We start from the raw sequence: 20720 nt of genomic DNA, 5'->3' as shown, positions 1-20720 counted from the left end.
CTCGCCCCTCCCTACCTCTGTAATTTCCTCCAGCCCCACAACAGTAGATAAGTAGTAGCAGATATTTAAGAAAATATTTCATAACTCTCAGCAGAGATCTATTCCAGTGAGAAAGAAAGACTCTAACAGAAAATGAACCATCCGTGGCTAAATAAGAAAGTAAAGGATGGTGTCAAATTGAAAACAAAAGCAAACAATGTTGTGAAGATTAGTGGAAGGCCAGAGGATTGGGAAATTTTTAGAAACCGGCAGAGGATGACTAAAAAAATAATAAAGAAAAAGAAGATAAATTATGAGAGTAAACTCGCAAGAAATATAAAAACAGACTAAGAGTTTCTACAGGTATATAAAAAGGAAGAGAGTGGCTAAAGTAAATGTTGGTACCTTAGAGGATGAGACTGGGGAATTAATAATGGGGGACAGGAAAATGGCAGAGACTTTGAAAAATATTTTGTATCGATCTTCACGATAGAAGACACTAAAAACATCCCAATAGTGGATAATCAAGGGGGGGGGGTGCTATTAGGAGGGGGGAACTTAAAACAATCACGATCACTAGGGAAAAAGTACTAGACAAACTAATGGGACTAAAGGTGGACAAGTCCCCTGGACCCGATGGCCTGCATCCTAGTGGCTGCAGAGATAGTGGATGCATTGGTTGTAATCTACCAAAATTCCCTGGATTCTGGAGAGGTCCCAACAGATTGGAAAACCGCAAATGTAACGTCCCTATTTAAGAAAGGAGTGAGACAGAAAACAGGAAACTATAGGCCAGTTAGCCTAACATCTGTCATTGGGAAAATGCTGGAGTATTATTAAGGAAGTAGTAGCAGGACATTAAGAAAATTATAATACAGTCAAGCAGAGTCAGCATGGTTTTATGAAAGGGAAATCATGTTTGACAAATTTGCTGGAGTTCTTTGAGGATGTAACGAGCAGGGTGGATAAAGGTGAACCAGTGGATGTGGTGTATTTGGATTTCCAGAAAGCATTTGATAAGGTGCCACATAAGAGGTTACTGCACAAGATAAGAGCTCATGGGGTTGGGGGTAATATATTAGCATAGATAGAGGATTGGCTAACTAACAGAAAACAGAGAGTCAGGATAAATGGGCCATTTTTCAGTTGGCAAACAGTGACTAGTGGAGTGCTGCAGGAATCGATGCTGGGTCCTCAACTATTTACAATCTATAATAATGACTTGGATGAAGGGACTGAGTGTAATGTAGCCAAGTTTGTTGATGATACAAAGATGGGTGAGAAAGCAAATTGTGAGAGGACACAAAAAAATCTGTAAAGGGATATAGACAGGCTAAGTGAGTGGGCAAAAATTTGACAGGTGGAGTATAATGTGGGAAAATGTGAGGTTATCCACTTTGGTATGAACAATAAAAAAGCAAATTATTATTTAAATGGGGAGAGATTATAAAATGCTGCGATACAGAGGGGAGAGGGATCTGGGGGTCCTTGTACATGAAACACAAAAGGTTAGCATGCAGGTACAGCAAGTAATCAGGAAGGCAAATGGAATGTTGGCCTTTATTGCAAGGTGGATAGAGTATAAAAGTAGAGAAGTCTTGCTACAACTGTACAGGGTATTGGTGAGACCACACCTGGAGTACTGCGTGCAGTTTTGGTCTCCTTATTTAAGGAAGGATATGCATGCATTGGAGGAAGTTCACAGAAGGTTCACAAGGTTGATTCCTGAGATGAGGGGGTTGTCTTATGAATAATCAGATCAGCCATGATCTTATTGAATGGCGGAGCAGGCTTGAGGGGCCAAATGGCTGACTCCTGCTCCTATTGCTTATGTAAGTTTGAACAGGTTGGGCCTATACTCATTGGAGTTTAGAAGAATGAGAGGTGATCTTATTGAAATGTATAAGATTCTGAAGGGGCTTGACAGGATGGATGCAGAGAGGAGGTTTCCTCTCGTGGGGGAATCTAGAACTAGGGGGCATAGTTTCAGAATAAGGGGCCGCCCATTTAAATGGAGACGAGGAGGAATTTCTTCTCTGAGGGTCGTGAATCTTTAGAATTTTCTGCCCCAGAAAGCTGTGGAGGCTGGGTCATTGAATATATTTAAGGTGGAGAAAGACAGATTTTTTTAACGATAAGGGAGTGAAGGGTTATGGGGAGCAGGCAGGGAAGTGGAGCTGAGGCCAGGATCAGATCAGCCATGATCGTATTGAATGGCGGAGCAGGTTCGAGGGGCCAAATGGCCGACTCCTGCTCCTATTTGTTATGTTCTAAACCCCACCCCCCAAAGATATTTGCGCTCCTCTAATTCTGCCCTCTTGAGCATCCTTGATTTTAATCGCTCAGCTATTGGTGGCTGCCTTCAGCTGTCTGGGCCCAAAGCTCTGGAACTCCCTCCCCTAGACCTCTGCACCTTTAAGACACTCCTGAAAACCTAGCTCTTTGGTTAAGCTTTGGGACATCTGCACTCATTTCAAATGTTGTTGTATAATATTCCTGTGAAGCACCTTGGAACGTTTTGCCACGTTAGAGGTGCTGCATAAATCCAGGTGGTTGTTGTATGTCTGGGTTTTTTTGAGAATGAGTCTGGCGAGAGTGATGCGCCACGTGTCGTGCGTGGGTCTGTTCAGGCGTCAACGTCGTCACGCAGAGAGTTTCCCAGTTACGCGGTGAGGTCAGGACGAGCGGAAGCGTGCGTGAGGGATTCTCCCGCCTGGCGGTGTATCCATGTGAGCATCCAGCGGCCACACTGCGCACACGTGGAGTGGGCACCCAGCGGCAAGGCGCAGGTTAGACGGCATATTGGCACTGCCACACACCACGGGCACTGCGCACACCCTGCAAGCATTTGAATTGCTTAAAAGGTGGCAGCAGATTATATTTCCTCATGCTCAAATTTGACGTTTTAGAAATAGAGCAAATATTTGGGAACCTATAATACAGGTGTGGGGATTGAATTATCACGCAGTTAGCGTTTGCTTGTTTTAATTGCTTGGTTTACAAGTTCCGCGTCTGCATCCCGTGACGGAAACGCGGTAGAGGCGTAAACAGTAGATTACAAGTGTTGACAGCCGAGAGCCGAGCGAACAAAACGTTAAACTTGTGTGTTTAGGCAGAGATTCTAATGTTAGACAGTCTTTATACGCGATATTTGCTGAACGGATATCAGATTTAAAATTGCATTGTTAGATTAACGGGAAGGGTGAGATAAAACTTTGTGAAGCTGCTGAATGGACTGATGTGAAAATATGCAGTATTAATGTCATTGAGTGTTGATGTATTTGAGGCGGTTGTAAATAAGGGTGCTGTGGAAGTTGGTCATGGACAGTGAAACATGCTGGAGTGCTGGCTTCTTGCAAAGAATAGCTTCATTTGGCCAGGATGTTGACTTTGGGACAATGGCGTGCGTGTCACGTATGGACCTGGATTTGTTAAACTGCTTTCAAAACTTCTGTTTCGAAAAGACATTTCGATGCACTTTGAGTTACGTAATGAAATTATGCAGCAATCTTTTGAAGAATGGTTTTTGTAAGACCAGTTTCTTCTGGAGGCCCAAATGTTTAAAATAAACTCCATACTGGAGATCGGAAACACAAAGAGAAAATGCTGGAATCACTGGAGAACAGAGCGATTCAGGGACAGTCCTGGTCCCAAACCCGGCAAGTGCCGGCTGGCCTCTTAAGTGTTTCCAGCATCTTCTGCTTCATCTCAGTGCAGATCTCAGTGGAGAGTCATTGACTGTCCGTTACAGTCTTGTTCTTTTTGTCTTGATTGTGATAAGATGTATTAAAGCTAAGTCATCTGAGTGTTTCGCCTACCGGTGTCTGAAACGTGCTTTCATATCCTGTCAAACACGCATTAAGTGGCTTAAATACACCTGAACAGTTTGTCGGAAACGGTGCAGAAAATCAGAATGAATCCTGTATATGTGAGAAGGTTTCAACATTGACTCGGACTACACCAGCAGTAACTGAATTCCATGGGAATGTGATGATCCATTTCCATGGGAAGTATTTTCCTCTGAAAAATAAAACCTCCGTTCATTGGTTCAAACATATTAGCGCAGTTTAGTTTAGCTAGTTTATGAAAGTGATTTAGTTACAACCAAAACTAAGGTCTTAAGTCTAAACAAAACAAACTACTTGGGTATGAGGGGCGAGTTGGCTAAGGTAGATTGGGAAACTACATTAAAAGGTATGACAGTAGACAAGCAATGGGTCACATTTAAAGAACTAATATATAATTTGCAAAAAACATACATTCCTTTAAGGCACAAAAACCCTACAAGAAAAGTAATCCAACCGTGGCTAACGAGAAGTTAAAGATAGTATTAGATCAAAGGAAGAGGTTTATAATGTTGTCAAAAAGAGCAGTAATCATGAGGATTGGTAGGATTTTAGAATTCAGCAAAGGAGGACCAATAAATTGATAAAAAAAGGGCAAATAGAATATGAGAGTAAACTAGCAAGAGACATAAAAACAGACTGTAAAAGCTTCTATAGGTATATAAAAGAGAAAAGGTTAGTGAAAGTAAATGTGGGTCCCTACAGGCTGAGAGGGGAAATATTATAATGGGGAATAAGGAAATTAAACAAATACTTTGTGAATGTCTTCGTGGAAGAAGGGGACCTCATAGAAACGTTTAAAATTCTGACGGGTTTGGACAGGTTGGATGCAGGAAGAATGTTCCCAATGTTGGGGAAGTCCAGAACCAGGGGTCACAGTCTAAGGATAAGGGGTAAGCCATTTAGGACCGAGATGAGGAGAAACTTCTTCACCCAGAGAGTGGTGAACCTGTGGAATTCTCTACCACAGAAAGTAGTTGAGGCCAATTCACTAAATATATTCAAAAGGGAGTTAGATGAAGTCCTTACTACTCGGGGGATCAAGGGGTATGGCGAGAAAGCAGGAAGGGGGTACTGAAGTTTCATGTTCAGCCATGAACTCATTGAATGGCGGTGCAGGCTAGAAGGGCTGAATGGCCTACTCCTGCACCTATTTTCTATGTTTCTAAGAAGACTTGAAAAACCTCCCAGAAATAGTGGAGAACGAAGGGTCTAGTGAGAATGAGGAACTGAAAGAAATTAGTATTAGTAAAAAAAAAGTACTGGAGAAATGAATGGGACTGAAAGCTGATAAATCCCCTGGACCTGGTGCCTACATCCTAGGGGTTTGAAAGAGGTGGCTATAGAGATAGTGGATGTATTGGTTGTTATCTTCCAAATTCCATAGATTCTAGAACGGTTCCCGCAGATTGGAAGATAGTTCATGTAACCCCGCTGTTTAAAAAAGGAGGGAGAGAAATAGGGGAACTACAGACCAGTTAGCCTGACAGCAGTAGTAGGGAAAATGCTAGAATCTATTATTAAGAATGTGGCAACAGGGCACCTAGAAAGTAATAATAGGATTGGGCAGAGTCAACACGGATTTATGAAAAGGAAATCACATTTGACAAATCTGTTAGAGTTTTTTGAGGTTGTAACTAGTAGAATAGATAAAGGGGGAACCAGTGGATGTGGTGTATTTGGAATTTCAGAAGGCATTCGATAGGGTACCACACAAGAGGTTATTGAACAAAATTAGGGCTCTTGGGCCTGGGGGTAATATACTGCCATGGACAGAGAATTGGTTAACGGACAGAAAACAGAGAGTAGGAATAAACGGATCATTTTCAGGTTGGCAAGTTGAAACTAATGGGGTGCCGCAAGGATCGGTGCTTGGGCCCCAGCTATTCACAATCTATATCAATGATTTGGATGAGGGAACCAAATGTAATATATCCAAGTTTGCTGATGATACAAAGCTAGGTGTGAATGTAAGTTGTGAGGAGGATCAAAGAGACTTCAAGGGGATATAGACAGGCTAAGTGAGTTGGCAAGAACATGGCAAATGGAATATAATGTGGAGAAATGTGAAGTTATCCAGGAAAAATAGAAAAGCAGAGTATTTTTTAAATGGTGAGCGATTGGGAGGTGTTAGTGTTCAGAGGGACCTGGGTGTCCTTATACACGAATCACTAAGTTAAGAACATAAGAAATAGGAGCAGGAGTAGACCATTAGGCTTCTCGAGCCTGCTCCGCCATTCAATATGATCATGGCTGATCTGATCATGGAGTCAGCTCTACTTCCCTTCCCGCTCACCATAACCCTTTATTCCCTTATCTCTCAAAAATTTGACTATCTCTGCCTTAAATATATTCAATGACCCAGCCTCCACAGCTCTCTGGGGCAGAGAATTCCACAGATTTACAATCCTCTGAGAGAAGAAATTCCTCCTCATCTCAGTTTTAAATGGGTTGTCCCTTATTCTGAGACTATGTCCCCATGTTTTAGTTTCCCCTATGTGGAAATATCCTCTTTGTATCCATCTTGTCGAGCCCCCTCATTATCTTATATGTTTCGATAAGATCACTTCTCATTCTCCTGAACTCCAGTGAGTATAGGCCCAACCTACTCAACCTATCTTCATAAGTCAACCTCCTCATCTCCGGAATCAATCTAGTGAACTTTCTCTGAACAGCTTCCAATACAAATATATCCTTCCTTAAATACGGAAACCAAAACTGTACGCAGTACTCCAGGTGTGGCCTCACCTGTACCCTGTACAGTTGCAGCAGGACTTCTCTGCCTTTATATTCTATCCCCCTTGCAATAAAGGCCAACATTCCATTTGCCTTCCTAATTAATTGCTGTATCTGCATACTAACTTTTTGTATTTCACGCACAAGGACTCCCAGGTCTCTCTGTACTTTTCAATTTTTCTCCATTTAAATTATAATTTGCTTTTCTATTTTTACTGCCAAAGTGGATAATCTCACATTTTCCCACATTATACTCCATCTGCCAAATTTTTGCCCACTCACTTGACACTAAGCTGGGTGGTAGTGTGAGCTGTGAGGAGGATGCAAAGAGGCTGCAGGGTGACTTGGACAGGTTAGGTGAATGGATTAGGAAAAGGGGAGGTGCAACGAGACCTGGGTGTCATGGTACATCAGTCATTGAAAGTTGGCATGCAGGTACAGCGGGCGGTGAAGAAGGCAAATGGCATGTTGGCCTTCATAGCTAGAGGATTTGAGTATAGGAGCAGGGAGGTCTTACTGCAGTTGTACAGGACCTTGTTGAGGCCACACCTTGAATATTGTGTACAGTTTTCGTCTCCTAATCTGAGGAAGGACGTTCTTGCTATTGAGGGAGTGCAGCGAAGGTTCACCAGACTGATTCCTGGGATGGCAGATCTGACATATGAAGAAAGACTGGATCGACTAGGCTTATATTCACTGGAATTTAGAAGAATGAGAGGGGATCTCATAGAAACATATAAAATTCTGATGGGATTGGACAGGCTAGATGCAGGAAGAATGTTCCTGATGTTGGGGAAGTCCAGAATCAGGGGTCACAGTCTAAGGATAAGGGGTAAGCCATTTAGGACCGAGGTGAGAAAAAACTTCTTCACTCAGAGAGTTGTGAACCTGTGGAATGCTCTACCACAGAAAGTTGTTGGGGCCAGTTCGTTAGATATATTCAAAAGGGAGTTAGATGTGGCCCTTACGGCTAAAGGGATCAAGGGGTACGGAGAGAAAGCAGGAATGGGGTACTGAAGTTGCATGATCTGCCATGATCATATTGAATGGTGATGCAGGCTCGAAGAGCCGAATGACCTACTCCTTCACCAATTTTCTCTGTTTCACTTAGCCTGTCTATATCCCTTTGCAGATTTTTTGTGTCTTCCTCACAATTTGCTTTTCCACCCATCATTGTATTATCAGCAAACTTGGCTACATTACACTCGGTCCCTTCATCCAAGTCATTAATACAGATTGTAAATAGTTGAGGCTGCTGCACCCCACTAGTTACTGTTTGCCAACCGGAAAATCACCCATTTATCCCGACGCTCCATTTTCTGTTAGTTAGCCAATCCTCTATCCATGCTAATATATTACCTCCAATCCCGTGAACTTTTATCTTGTGCAGTAATCCTTTATGTGGCACCTTATCTAATGCCTTCTGGAAACCCAGATACACCACATCCACTGGTTCCCCCTTATCCACCCTGCTCCTTACATCCTCAAAGAACTCCAGAAAATTTGTCAAACATGATTTCCCTTTCATAAAACCATGCTGACTCAGCTTGATTGAATTATGCTTTTCCAAATGTCCTGCTACTGCTTACTTAATAATTAACTCCAGCATTTTCCCAACGACAGAAGTTAGGCTAACTGGTCTATAGTTTCCTGCTTTTTGTCTGCCTCCTTTTTAAAATAGGGGTGTTACATTTGCAGTTTTCCAATCCGCTGGGACCTCCCCAGAATCCAGGGAATTTTAGTAGATTACAACCAATGCATTCACTATCTCTGCAGCCACTTCTAAGAACGTAGGATGTAAGCCATCAGGTCCAGGATACTTATACAGTAGACACTCAAATCGCTGGAGAAATACCACCAACGATGTCTCCGCAAGATCCTGCAAATCCCCTGGGAGGACAGACGCACCAACGTAGGTTCCCTTCGATCAGGCCAACATCCCCAGCATCGAAGCACTGACCACACTCGACCAGCTCCGTTGGGCAGGCCACATTGTTCGCATGTCTGACACAAGACTCCCAAAGCAAGCGCTCTATTCGGAACTCCTACATGGCAAGCGAGCCCCAGGTGGGCAGAGGAAACATTTCAAGGACACCCTAAAAGCCTCCTTGATAAAATGCAACATCCTCACCAAAACCTGGGAGTCCCTGGCCAAAGACCGCCCTAAGTGGAGGAAGAGCATCCGGGAGGGCGCTGAGCATCTCGAGTTTCGTCGCCGAGAGCATGCAGAAACCAAACGCAGGTAGCGGAAGGAGCTTGCGGCAAACCGACTCCCCACCCACCCTCTCCTTCAACCATTGTCTGTCCCACCTGTAACAGAGACTGTAATTCCCGTATTGTTCAGTCACCTGAGAATTCACTTTTAGAGTGGAAGCAAGTATTCCTCGATTTCGAGGGACTGCCTATGATGATGATGGTGATCAGTGTGTTACAGACTTGCCACAATCCGCTGATCATAGCTGTGTTGTTCTGGAAAGGTGTCGAGCAGTGACGCCCAACGGGAATAAGGGAACAACTGAAGCAGAGTAACTCCATGGCAATCTCCTACGTTTCTTGGTGGCAGCTTGCAGAGTGGTGTTAGCAATGTTTCACTGTTTTGAGCTGAATTGTTCAGTCCAGAATGATCTATTTTGCTTATTTCATTAAATAGTTGTCCAGTTGTATAAAACCTCTGGAATTGAATGACAAAGATCAGCTGATATAGCAGGAATCCTTGGTTTTAGCACCAAGCCTCAGCCTGCTCCTCTGGGGTGGGGATGAGAGCACTGGATTTGAGCCACCTCATGCAGTAATCTCATTATTTGGGGTATTTCTCCAGCATGGAACTGCTTTGACTCAGGTTTTCCAGTATCTTAGTGCTACCTAAATAACCAAAATAACTCGCACAGATGGACTGAAGTGTGAGGTGTTACAAAACATAAACTGTGACTTGCAGGTGACTCCCATTCCACAACAGCAATACCCCAAGTCACAGTAACCTAGTCGCCATGGTACTAGCACCGAAGTTTGTGAATTCAAATCTCATCGTGGCAAGTTGTGAAATTGAATTCAGTAAATCTGGTAATTTGAGGGTGGCCAGCAATAAAATAACCACAAGAGCTGCCAGACTGTCGAATAAACCCAACTGGTTCATTTCAGGGGAGGGAAGCTGCCATGTCTGCCTGGTCTGGTCAACACTGCCTTGCTGGTGATGCCCATATCCCCAGAGAATCATAGAATGATACAGCAACGTTGGAGGCCATTGAACCCATCGTGCCTGTGCTACTCTTTCCCCATAGCCCTGCACATTTTCCCCCTTCATGTATTTATACAATTCACCCTTTGAAAGTTATGATCGAATCTGCTCCCACCGCCCTTTCATGCAGTGCATTACAGATCACAGCAACTCACTGTGTAAATTTATTTTTCCCCATGTTGCCTCTGGTTCTTTTGCTACTTACCTTAAATCTGTGCCTTCTGGTTACCGACCTTTCTGCCACTGGAAACAGTTTCTCCTCAGTCCAGAACTCAGCAACCCGTGTACTAACTCGCACCAAGTCACGATCACCCATCACCCCCTGTGCTCGCTGACCTACATTGGCTCCCGGTTAAACAACGCCCCGATTTCAAAATTATCATCCTTGTTTACAAATCACTCCATGGCCTTGCCCCTCCCTATCTCTAATCTTTTTCAGCCTCACAACCCCACAAGCTGTCTGCGCTTCTCAAATTCTTCCCCCTTGAACATCCCTCATTATAACTACTCAACCATCAGTGGCCGTGCCTTCAGCTGTTTGGGCCTTAAGCTCTGGAACTCCCTCCCTAAACCTCTCCGCCTCGCTACCTCTCATTCCTCCTTTAAGACGCTCCTTAAAATCTGCCTCTTTAAACAAGCTTTTGGTCATCTGCCTTAATTTCTTCTATGGCTTGGTGTCAAATTTATCTGTTTTGTCACATTGCTGTGAAGCACCTTGGGACGTTTTACGACGTTAAAGGCTCTATATTATTTACTCTTATCAAAATCGTGCATGATTTTGACAAACTTTATTCAAAATCTCTGCTCTAAGCAGAACAACCCCAGCTTCCCTAGTCTCTCCACGTAACTGATGCCCCTCAATCCTGGTACTATTCTAATAAATCACCTTGCCAGGGTCTTGACATCCCTTCCAAAGTGCAGTGCCCAGAATTGGACACAATACTCCAGCTGGGGCCTAGCCAGTTATTTTATAAAGATTTAGCATAACTTCATTGATTTATACTCTGTCACTGTTTATGAAGCCAAGGATCGCATGTGCTTTTTTAACAGCTTTCTCAACTTGTCCTGCCTCCTTAAATAATTTGTGAACATACACCCCCAGGTCCCTCTGCTCCTGCACCCCCTTTAAAATTGTACCATTTAATTCATATTGTCTCTCCTCATTCTCCCTCCAAAATGAATCACTTCACACTTCTCTGCGTTAAATTCCATCTGCCATGTGTCGACCCATTTCACCAGTCTGTCTATGTTCTCCTGAAGTCTGTGACTATCCTCCTCACTGTTCACTACATTTCTGAGTTTTGTGTCATTTGCAAACTTTGAAATTATGTTCTATATACGCACGTTCAGGTCGTTAATATATATCAGCAAGAGCAGGGGTCCCAACACTGACCCCTGGGGGCACCACTGCACACTTCCCTCCAGTCTGAATAACAACCGTTCACCGCTACTTTCTGCTTTCTGTCCCTTCGCCAATTTAGAGAATAAAGAAAAGTATTTCTTTACTTGTGGGAATTGGGTAGATTAGAAACACCTTGTGAAATATGCTATTAGAGCAGGGTTCAAAATGAATGAGCACTGGCCCACTATATCTTGACTAATGCATTTTGTTGTGAGGCAGTGTGCGTGGGAGGTGAGCTGGTGAGGGGAGCAGTGTGTGTGTTTCACTGAGTAACACACTGTCACAGTGCTTCCACACGTTGGGAGCTTCCTGTGCAGGCTTACTGCTAGCTGCTTCTCAAAACCGGTTGTATAAGATCCAGTGACCTTGTCTGTAGGTTGTGTTCTGTTGGGCAATAGTTTTTAAACTATACACCAGTTACCACAATGTCTGGTATATACTGTATACATTTAATTTCTTGTGTTAATAGTTGCAATCTTGAATACAGCCCTATCAATCTGTGGGTTACTCATTGGCATTTCGGAGTCTCCTCTGTTCAGCAGATAATGGTCCTGTTATCCAGTGGTTCTGCAACCTTAATTTTAAGTTTTGGTTGAAGTAAAATAAATGTTAACTAGAAGAGATAGTGAATCTTAATATAGTCAGTAACTAACTGGAAAGGGTGGGTTGTGGTTAGAAAATTACACATTTATTGTGAAAGATGCTGAGAAATAGAAATAGTGTGAGTTGCTATTTTTGTGCCTCTCCCTGATCTGGTCACATAACGTTCTTATCAACAGTCCTGCGGTGGCCACACTGCTTGCTCCAGAGTGCCACATTAAGGAGAGCAGCAGAGAAGAGTGCTGTACTTTGGAGACTGTCATTTCTGGTATCTTTAAGGAAGGCACTCTGGCAGAGGAAGGTTTGAAGTAGAAAGAACTTTCATTTCTACAATGTCTTTCACGACCTCAGGACGTCCCAAAGCGTTTCACAGCCAATGAAGTACTTTTGAAGTGTAGTCACTGTTCTGTAAGCAAGCAATGCAACCAAAATTGCGCACAGCAAGCTCCCACAAACAGCAATGAGAAAGAAGCACAAGATTTGAAACAAAAAAAGAAACCGAAAGAGATGTGTTCTGAATGGAATCGGCAGAGCTCTGGCTGTTATTTAGGAACTGGTTATGGGATTAGGGAGCTGCATACATTCAAGATAAGCAGAGCACAGTGGACAGCTAGCAGTCGGCATGATGGGAATGGGCCTCCGGATCGGTAGATATTTTCTGAAGTAGTTGACACAGAAAAAAGCTGCCTGGCGCAGAAAATAGTTTCTCAAAACCCAACTCCGAGTAGGACTGACAGGTCCACACAAATGACAGGTTCACTGCCTCAAGTAAACCATAGGGTGCAAGTGTGTTCTGTTGTTATATCAAGGCCAGAACTTGTAGTCCTACAGAATGCAAGAGTCCAAACTTTGTAAACTTAAAGGAGGCAATGAATCGCTCCCCAGTTAAACTGTAGCTGCTAGGAGGCGGGTGAGCCAGGTACGAAAGAAGATGATCAGCCAGTACCAGTACAGTACCTGTGCCATTCACTTCTGGTAAAACTACTTCCTAAGCCTGCCAGGTTAGGACAGGACTGTTCCAACTACAGGGCTCAATTTTCCTCACTGACTTGTGCCGTTTTTTGGCATAAGTTAAAAAATTAAAGTTTCCCCAAGGAATATGTGTCAGCGTAACCGATTCTGCCGGCCGGCACTCCGACCCTCGAGCCCGGAGAGGAGACGTTTGGTGGCGGCATGTCAGTTGAAAAAAAAATGAAAACTTACAAAATTCCATCAAACTTCCATTTGCTGCGATATAAGGTTAAAAAAAATCTTTATTATGCACATTTAAGTGTTCTTGACTCCCTCCAAAACTTCACTGAAAAACAATTATGTCTTTCTGCGCCAATTTTTTGATTTTTTTTTAGGTTAGTTTGTTTTTGTGTCATGGGGGCATAACCTGATGTCTGCGCCAGTTTTTGTCAATTATGTAAGTTTGCCCGCAAAATGTCTCCTAGGTCGGTGTATGTGACCACTCCCGAAAAACCTTCTAGTAGGTTAAAAACCAGCATGCATTGAAAAATTGGCGCAGAAAGACATAATTGTTTTTCAGTGAAGTTTTGGAGGGAGTCAAGAACACTTAAATGTGCATAATAAAGATTTTTTTTAACCTTATATCGCAGCAAATGGAAGTTTGATGGAATTTTGTAAGTTTTCATTTTTTTTTCAACTGACATGCCGCCACCAAACGTCTCCTCTCCGGGCTCGAGGGTCGGAGTGCCGGCCGGCAGAATCGGTCTCACGCTCGGGCTCGGGGTTCGGCTGCAAAAGAAGCTCGGTTGGTGGGCGGGGGGGGGGGGGGGGGAGGTGGGGGTACTGTGGAATGCATATGGAAGGCATTAGCATCCTGCACTACGCATCAAATCAAGCCCGGGTGGGTGCGGGGCTGTGGAAGGCATCAGAAGCAAGCACTACGCATCAAATGTGGCCTGGGGGGTAGGGGGTTCCCGATCACTGCGTCTGCTCAGAACTGAATGTGGTCCATTACAGACCTTGTGGGGAGAGAGAACAAAGAACGTCGCCTGCCATTTTGAGCTTCTTGCAAATGCCGTACCTTGTACAAGTCTTTTGCATGATGGTGCTGCGGAGCAGACAATTGATTCAACGTCATCGCATGAGGAACCTCAGAGTTCATAGGGTGATGGGCAGGAGGCCTTACCCACGTCGGGTATATCGAGATAGGTGTTCGTACCTGCACCTAAGTGATGCAGCCTGTGTCAGAAGGCTGCGTTTCCACAAAGAAGTTGTAACTGAGATCTCTGAGTTAGTAAAAGCAGACCTGCAACCTAGCAGCATCAGGAGGACTGCTTTTTCAGTTGAAGTGAAGGTTACAGCTGCACTTTCATTCTATGCATCTGGATCATTCCAAACTACAACTGAGGATGTGTGCGCCATTTCTCAACATGCAACACATGTCTGCATTCGGCAGGTGACTGCTGCACTATATGCCCGGAGGAATGACTACATAAAGTTCCCCATGTCAGGCAATGCGTGACAGGGCTGTGGGCTTCTCCAGGATTGCTGGCTTTCCAAAGGTACTGGGCTGCATTGATTGTGCCCCATATCACCTTGCGAGCATCTTTGGAGGATTCCGAGATGTATAGGAACAGAAAAGGCTTTCACGCCATTAATGTACAGCTCGTGTGTGACGACATGCATCGCATAATGTCAGTTGATGCAAGATACCCTGGGAGCACCCATGATGCGTTCATCCTACCCAAGAGTGGTATATCTGCCATGTTTCAGCAGTAGCCAGGTCAGAGCTGGCTGCTGGGAGACAAAGGGTACGACCTCGCTACCAGGTTCATGACGCCCCTACGCGTAACCTGGACGGAAGCTGACCGGGAATACAACATGTCGTACATTGCGGCGCGCAGCATAATAGAGAGGACCATTGGCATCTTGAAACAGCGTTTCCGATGCCTGGACCATTCCGGAGGCTACATGCAATACTCCCCTGAGATTGTTGGTCAGTTCACTATTGTGTGCTGTATGCTGCATAACTTAGCCATCATGAGACAGCAGCAGCTGGTAGTAGAAGACCCACCGGAGGCGAGAGTGGCTAATGATAATGATGAGGAAAATGCAGATGATGAGGAAGCCATGCAACTACCTGAACCTGGAGCACGATGGCGGAGGAGGGCGGGCTGTCGTACCCCTTTAACGATTGCTCGAGCCTTGCGCCAGCAGCTCATCCGTGAATGCTTTGCTGCCTGAAGGCTCAGCGGCAGCTATTCCACATGGACCATGTTTACTGTTTAGACCTGTTTCGTAATGTTGTGTTGTGTTAATGGAACAAATGATGGAAATGATTCTTGTTTATTTCAAAAAGTTGTGTTAATAATGGAACAAATAATGTAAATGATTCAATTATAATTTAAAATATATTTTATTCAAAAGTTTAACAAACATTTGTTTGTATTTAACTTAACTTTAATAAATGTATTCTTGTATCAAACTTTAAAGTTTTCACTTAAGATCACTTAAAAACTTTAAGATCATTTATTAACTTTTGCTAACTTGTAAATTTACATAACTTACACGAAACTTTTAATTTGAGAACAGTTACAACAGTAACAACAATAATAGCAACAACAGCAGCAAAGAAAGGCTGAACCCATCTCTCCTTCACCTCATTCTAAGACCGCCCACTGCATGGTCTTAGTGACTCCACCACCCCTGCCTGCAGGCGGTGGCACAACGTTCCTTGGGTGGGTACCAGGCTTATTCTTTTGAACATCTCGGGTAATGCGCACTTTTTAATGGGGGGGGAGGGGGGGGGGTTGCTGTTGGTAATGTGGAAGGCCCGACTTGGGACTCTTCAGAGGCTGGTCTGGAGATTGGAGTGGGAGTGGCAGTTGATTCTGTCAATGGGCACTTTCCCTTATTCAGCAGCTAACTCCAACATTCCCTCCCTCATGTGTCCTGACAATGTCTCAACTACATGCAACATTCCCTCCCTCATGTGCCCTGACAATGTCTCAACTACCTGAAACATTCCCTCCCTCATGTTCGTCGACAGTGTCTCACCTACCTGTGACATGCCCTCCCTCATGTTGAGCAAAAATGTGTCAACTACCTGCAACATTCCCTCCGTCATGGTCACTGACAGTGTTTGAACTACCTGCGACATTCCCTCCCTCATTTTCACTGACAGCGCATCAGCTATCTGTGAGATTCCCTCCCTCATGTGCACCGATATTGTTTCTATGACTGAGATATTCCCTCCCTCATGTTCCCGGGCAGCGTTCCCATTTTCGCGAGAGTGTTGTTACTTTTCCCGACAGTTCCGATATCTCATCACCCACCCCACTGATGGTGTCCAGGAGTGATCGAGTAAAGTCATGCTCTCTACACTCATTGCCATCATGTGAACCACATCTGTTCTATCCTGCACCTCAGGAGAGCGCAGTCGAGCTCTCCTTCCCCTCCTCACCCTGGGTGTGGATCGCAGCATCCAAATGGGACCCACAGCCTCGAACAGTGGAGACCTGGGTGTGCCTTACTGCATCCCACTGGGACCCACAGCCTCGGACGGTGAGAAACCATGGAATGTCCCACCAAAACTCAAACCACTACTCAGGGAAGGGGCTAGCACCTTAATGAACGGCACCTGCACCTCCTCCAAAGTGAGTACAAGATATGGGGCTTCATCCATCCCCTCCACCTTCCCCCTTAACCCCATGCTCTTGGTCTGGAAGATGTTCTCTTCAGGCTCGTCCTCGTCTGAATCTTCTGCATCGTCAGGGTTGGCCTCAAGTTCTGCAAAATATAACAACAGACATATGGTTAGCAACAGAGGAGGGGGCAGGGTGGGTGGGATGAGTAGACTCACACAGCGCAGGCAACAGACTCATTTGAAGGACCACGCTGAATGATAGCACATTGCATCAACCGAAGCGTAGCTGAGAGAGACATCCCCATGAACTGAAGCAGGGCTAGCTCGCGCAGTACTTAACATTTAGGAAAGCCAGACTGGAACTTCCAGGCCTTACCCTCTCCCTTGAGTGTGGGCTCAGCTTGTGCAGTGGTGGTTGCTTTTCTCCAGGCTGGACCCATCAAAGCAGCGACCCTCTCTTCCAAGGGTGTCACTGGGTGTAGATTTGCCGGGCCTCCTGTTCGAGTTCTTTCTCGTTTGTTGTGTGCCACTTTCCTCTGCAAAGATGAAAATATAACTTTAGAGAGGGTGTCTTTCTGCTGGGTGGGACATATACAGATGGTCACATTTACAATTACAATTCCATTGAAAAATGAAAATATTACTTACACTAACTACTTGACCAAGGTCCTACCACTTTTTGCACTAGCCTCCAGACCTCGGGGTGGTCACCATTGCACACTAATCTTGTGCAAGTTGGTTCCAGTGTTTCTTCATTTCATTGGGTGGAACTTTTATGTGACCTCTGCTGATCTCCAGCTCCTGCCACTTGCCCTCAATCACAACAACTAGTGCCTCCACTTCATCCTGTAAGAAATTCTTGGTCCTTGCGCCACGTTGCATCTTGTATTGCAACTCCGATTTTTCCAATGATAATTAAAATTCTCACACAGTACTCAAAGTTCTCACACACACAATTGGCTCTTTAAAACTGGTCGATTGGAGACCGGGAGCTATACTGCGCATGTGTGCCCATAGGAATCATGTCAAAAGCGTCCTTTTTTTTCTGCACATGCAGAAGGGGCGGCATCATTTTTTCTGCGCAGACATTTGGCTCCAGCTCCCGAGGCTACAAGACTCTTGAGTTGTAAATCTGTGGAATTCGCTGCCTCAGAGAGCTGTGGAAGCTGGGGCATAGAAACATAGAAAATAGGTGCAGGAGTAGGCCATTCGGCCCTTCGAGCCTGCATCACCATTCAATATGATCATGGCGGATCATGCAACTTCAGTACCCCATTCCTGCTTTCTCTCCATACCCCTTGATCCCTTTAGTCATAAGGGCCACATCTAACTCCCTTTTGAATATATCTAAAGAACTGGCCTCAACAACTTTCTGTGGTAGAGAATTCCACAAGTTCACAATTCTCTGAGTGAAGAAGTTTCTCCTCATCTCAGTCCTAAATGGCTTACCCCTTATCCTTAGACTGTGACCCCTGGTTCTGGACTTCCCCAATATCGGGAACATTGTTCTTGCATCTAACCTGTTCAATCCCGTCAGAATTTTATATGTTTCTACGAGATCCCCTCTCATTCTTCTAAATTCCAGTGAATATAAGCCTAGTCGATCCAATCTTTCTTCCTATGTCAGATCTGCCATCCTGGGCATCAGTCTGGTGAACCTTCGCTGCACTCCCTCAACAGCAAGAATGTCCTTCCTCAGATTAGGAGACCAAAACTGAACACAATACTCAAGGTGTGGCCTCACCAAGGCCTTACACAACTGCAGTAAGACCTTCCTGCTCCTATACTCAAATCCTCTCGCTATGAAGGCCAACATGCTATTTGTCACCTTCACCATCTGTACCTGCATGCCAACTTTCAATGACTGATGTACCATGACACCCAGGTCTTGTTTTCCTAATCTGTCACCATTCAGATAATCTGCCTTCCTATTTTTGCCACCAAAGTGGATAACCTCACATTTATCCACATTATACTGCCTCTGCCATGCATTTACCCACTCACCTAACCTGTCCAAGTACCCTGCAGCCTCTTAGCATCCTCCTCACAGCCCACACTGTCACCCATTGAATAAATTTAAGACAGAGATAGACAGTTTCTTAACCGATAAGGGGTTATGGGGAGCAGGCAGATAAGTGGAGCTGAGTCCATGATTGGATCAGCCATGATCATATTAAATGGCGGAGCAGACTTGAGGGGCCGTATGGCCTACTCCTGCTCCTATTTCTTATGTTCTAATGACAGGCTGCGCCGTGCCAATTTAAAAAAATAGAGTGGGGAAACTTGGCACATTTATCTTTGGAGCAGTTGTGGCCTAGAAAAATGGGTGTAACTCTGGCAATGCACCAAAAACGGCTTTGGGGAAAATTGAGCCCACACTAAAGAGTAACGGTGGATTTCATGGCTGTCCAAGAATGAAGAGTAAAAGTAAGAAATAAAAAGGAAAATGAAGTTGAAAATAATTGACAGAAGGGTCAGGAAAGGAGGGAAGAAAAGAGAGGGAAATGCAAAGGAGGAGGCAGATCAAATCCAAAGGAGATAGGACCCTGATGCGACCACACCTGGAGTGTTGTGTACAGTTTTGGGGGCCGAAATTGCCACCTCTTTAAGGTCCTAAGCCCTTTCCAACCATCTGACATTGCCCCCGAGCCGGGAGCGGCGGAAATGGGCCAACGCCCAGTGTTCCCGCCCCGCCGGGCACGCACCGACCCCTTACCGCCTGGCAGCGACCCCTTTCTGGCCCACAAGGGAAATTGCCCCACGGGAACGGAGCTGCCGCCGCTTGGTGCCCCCGATAGCTATTCCGGCTGCATGGTGCGTCCACCCTTAAAGGAGAGGGCGTACCGCCACGGCCACCATTTTATTTTAATTGTTGGCCGACTCTGCAGTCGGGCCGACAATGGTGGCCACGGGTTCGACCGATCTGCCAACAGACAGCCTGGCACACCCGGCCGAAGCTCTCCGTGGTAGCCCAGTGGGCGCCACTAAAGTGTCTGCAGAGCTTGCAGCGGCCCTCCCCTTTCAGTGAAGGGGAGGGGCGTCGCGCTGACATCATATATGTCGTGGTGACATGCTCAGCGTGGCGCTCATGACACCGCCCGCCTTCCGCCCCACTCCCGACGCACTTCTGCCCCTCAGCCACACAAAACACCGCCCCGACGATTTTGCACACCAAAAGAGGGAAAAATCCCTCTATTCTCTGCCCCATGGATTCGGGCGGAGTATTTTCATTTAATTCAAATTATCTGCCCCTTTTGGGGCGGAGGGAAATTTTGGCCCTTTGGTCTCATTACATAAGGAAGGATATACTTGCCACAGAGGGAGTGCACCAAGCTGATTCCTGGATGGGGGGATTGTCCTACGAGGAGAGATTGAGCAGACTAGGCCTATATTCTCTAGAGTTCAGAAGAATGAGTGGTGATCTCGTTGAAACATACAAAAGGGCCAAAATTGCCCCTTTCCTTAAGGCCTGTTACCGCCGGAACTCAGCGGCTGCGCAGCGGGGTGCAATGGCCAGCGATTTTTCATGTAATGGCTGCCATTATCAAAATTCCGCTCCTGCAGTATCCCGGCGATGACCTGCCCACCGCTCTGCTGTTGCTGAGCCGTCCTAAGTGCATCATGAGAGTGCGCACCGCCAATGTTCCTCCCTCCCCCCCTGCCCTCTGACGGCGAAATTCCACTGAGAAAGTCTTCCTCCCGCTGTGTGGTACCAAAAGCTACTTTTTTGAGACGGTTCAGTGAGGCTGTGGCCTTCTAAAATGGCAGTGCGGCTCCCGTTAAAGGGGAGGGTGCACTGCCGCTGCCACCGTGTTTTTATTTGTTGGCTGACTGCCATTTCGGGCCGATAATTATGCCCCCGGGTTCGGCCAGACCGCCAACAGGCAGCATGGCACCCCCCGCACTCCCTCTTGGGTGCCAGGCCGCTGGCCCGGCCAAAACCCTCCCTGGTGGTCCAGGGGACCGAACTTTAAAATTCGCGCAGGCTCTCCCCTTTAAGTGAAGGGGAGAGCTGTGGTCACGCGCCACCATGATGACGTAATCAGTGCTACGTTGATAACTGACAGCGGCAGCCACTACACCCCCCCACCCCCCCAACTTCCATCCCTCTAGTGTGCTCACTGCTGCACTAAGCCCCCATTATGAGCGACTTCCGGTCTGCCGGGAAAAAAAAGCCAAAGAGCGGAATTTTGCTCAAGAGACCACGTCATCCACAAGAAACAGGGTGGGGGCGCCCCGTTTCCAGTGGTGGGCAATTTCGGACCAAAATTCTTACAATGTTTGACAGGGTAGATGCAGGGAGGATGTTTCCCCTGGCTGGGGAAT

At 45.6% G+C, this 20720-nt stretch overlaps 1 protein-coding gene across 6 annotated transcripts in view; it reads left to right on the top strand.

Moving 5' to 3' along the window:
• Positions 1-20720, top strand: part of LOC139233946 (zinc finger protein Aiolos-like) — a 176398-nt gene that overhangs the window by 2519 nt on the left and 153159 nt on the right. For 2 of the 6 annotated variants that reach the window (XR_011588243.1, XM_070864635.1), the window contains exon 1: positions 2493-2768. The exons of 2 other annotated variants lie outside the window; for them this stretch is intronic. The gene's annotated coding sequence lies outside the window, so the exon portion shown is untranslated. Of the gene's footprint in view, positions 1-2492; positions 2844-2897; positions 2923-20720 lie in introns of those variants that run through there. 2 more of the 6 variants (XM_070864632.1, XM_070864633.1) reach the window with 2 other exon arrangements.

The sequence above is a fragment of the Pristiophorus japonicus genome, chromosome 21, assembly GCF_044704955.1.
Source record: "Pristiophorus japonicus isolate sPriJap1 chromosome 21, sPriJap1.hap1, whole genome shotgun sequence".
NCBI classification, from domain to species: domain Eukaryota; kingdom Metazoa; phylum Chordata; class Chondrichthyes; family Pristiophoridae; genus Pristiophorus; species Pristiophorus japonicus.
The sequence above is the reverse complement of the archived record's forward strand: the minus strand, read 5'-3'. Positions and strand labels throughout refer to the sequence as shown.